This window comes from Echinops telfairi, unplaced genomic scaffold (assembly GCF_000313985.2).
Source record: "Echinops telfairi isolate 266 unplaced genomic scaffold, ASM31398v2 ScPeMD7_5592;HRSCAF=6446, whole genome shotgun sequence".
NCBI classification, from domain to species: Eukaryota; Metazoa; Chordata; class Mammalia; order Afrosoricida; family Tenrecidae; genus Echinops; species Echinops telfairi.
The window spans coordinates 13,125,091-13,127,710 of NW_022109491.1; positions in this window are offsets into that span (position 1 = coordinate 13,125,091).

Here is a 2,620-nt window from a genome sequence, read left to right on the forward strand (position 1 = left end):
CTACAGACAAGAGCCCGCAACACAGGGAATCCAGGATAGATAAACCCCCCCATGGCCAACAATGAGAGTAGAGATGCCAGGAGGGTTAGGTGAGGGTGAGGGGAGAAAGGGAGCATCGATCACAAGGATCAACCTAGAACCCAAAAGTGGGTGAGAGGTGACGGAGGACAATGTAAGATGTAAAAATAATAATCTATAATGTATCAAGGGTTTTTGAGGAAGGGCGGGCGGGGTGGGGGGGAAGGGAAGAAATGGGGAGCAGATATCAGGGGCTCAAGTGGGAAGAGAATGCTTTGAAAATGATGATGGTGGCATATGTGCAAATGTGCTTGACACCCTGGATGAATGTATGGATTGTGATAAGAGATGTAAGAGTCCCCAATAAAAGTATTAAAAAAAAAGATATTTCCTAATGTGACTATTACTCGTATCTCTCGAATTCTGGTATGGGACAAATCAGAGACGATAGAGACCGAGAATTTTTCAAGTATAAGAAGATAGAAAATAAAAGGAGGGGTAAACTTTGCAACACAGACCTGGTCGGAGGCCGTGATTGGCATTTAAAGCACGCCTGAGGTCTCACCATTCGACTGAACACAATGCAGTGCAAAGTCCGAAGGCCAAGGGGATCGAAGAAAGGGTTCCAGATTCACAACATAAAAAAAAATGAGACGTGTGTTCTGCTGTAGAATGTGTAAACATGAAATTAGATGAATAAACAATGGTTGATGCATTGGCTGAATTCGTCTTTATTAATGGTTGATTGTGTTAGGGAATTGAATATTCAAGATTCTGTCACATTTTAAACCTGGTGATTTCTTCAATCGCTCAAAAGTTTTTCAGTCAACTCGGGGAATATTAGGAATACAATAGCTCACTTGTCATTAAAATGTAGCTCCCATATTTGTAGCAATCTAGAAAAATGGCCGTTCTCGTTGGAAGTGGAAGTGGCCAGTATTTGAGTTGGTGCATTTGAGGCGTTAACGCGTAGTTCACACAAGACCGTAAGAGATAGCTGCTGACATGGGGAGGAAAGGATTCACAGAAGGACACACAGGGCTGTACGTAGGACACACAGAGATGGGCTCCTGGGATTACATTGGTTAGTTTGCTCAGATGTGATGGTGAAATTGAAAGTCAGATGTCAGGGCAAAATTACAATTTTGGACACTTGCAGTGTGTGCTGACCCTCAGACATTAACTGTTGCAAAGCGTGGTGAGAGCAACAAGATTTATAAGAAAAGATCAACGGGCATGAAGTGTGTTGCATAGGCCCTTCCATTAGTTATTAAAGAATGTAATAAAAGATACTGAACTGGAAGACTTTTTAGGAGACTGTCATAAACTCGTTTGAATACTTCAGATTTCGACATTGGCTACCAAATGTTTAGAACGTCCTTTCAGAGAACGTTACTGGACTGCCTAACAAGATGGCACAGTATGTCTTAGGCTGGGTTCTGTAGAGAGGCAAAACCGGTGATGCTTATAGATTTTCTTGTTAGGTGCCAGGGAGTCAGGTCCAGCCTGTAATGTCCCTATGCACAGGAGCATGAAACCCTACAGAGTCCTGCGCCATCCTCACAATTGTTCCCCTGCCTGAGCCCACTGCGGTGGTCATGATGTCAATTCATCGTGATGAGGGCCTTTGTCTTTTTCGCTGTCCCTCTAGTTTGGTGGGATAGTTGTCTGTATGCATAGACTTTTATATCCAGAAAATGTTTTACACAGTTGTCAGTCTGAATTCAGACAGGTTCCAAGTTCATGGGTCAGACGTTAAGCTGTTGACTCCTGACTTAGGGGCTGAGGAGCCCAAGATTGGCAGAGAGACGACAGGCCGGTGGCTGAAGAGGTGAATGAGTCCAAGGTTGACAAGTCCGGTGGCAGGCCAGATAGCAAGTTGCTGATGGCTCCCAGGTCTGGTAGGCAAAATGGCAGGCTGTTGGTTCAAGTACAAAGGACCTTAAGATGATGACTCAATTGCAGAATGAAGATCTAGCAAAGAGCAAGCCAGCTTTCCTATAGCATCCACGTAGATAGAAGGCATCCCACACTTTCAAAGTCACTTCCTTTCAATTGCATCAGGGCTGTGACCTGAGTAAGTGGGTTGCATTCCACCGGAATTGTCTTACAACTGATGGGTTGCTCACACAGATTCCGTTATGGAGTTGATTACATTGTGATTGCGTGTGTGATGACATATTGCGAAGAATTACTAGGCCTTAACTGTCAAGCCACTGAGAACGCTGGCCCAGCCCAGGGAAAGCCTCAAAAGATGCAAACGTCTCTGCAGTGTGTTGGCTGAGAATTCTATGAAATATTATTGCAACGACAAATGAGCATATGTCAAATTAATTTTGGAAACTTTAAAACCACTGGAGAAAGTTTTGGTAAGATTGTGTTGTGAACAATTAATTGTGATTGATGCTTTTGGTATATGGGTGGAAACTAAATTAAAATTAAGAACTTTTAATAGCACGCTTGGAAACACACAGACATTTAAAAAAGTTATCATTGAAAATGAGAGCATATTTTGTCATATCTTGCCCTGTCTGACGTCTCCCTTCACCCACTTTTCTGTTGTCCGTCCCCCAGGGAGGAGGTCACATGTACATCCTTGTAA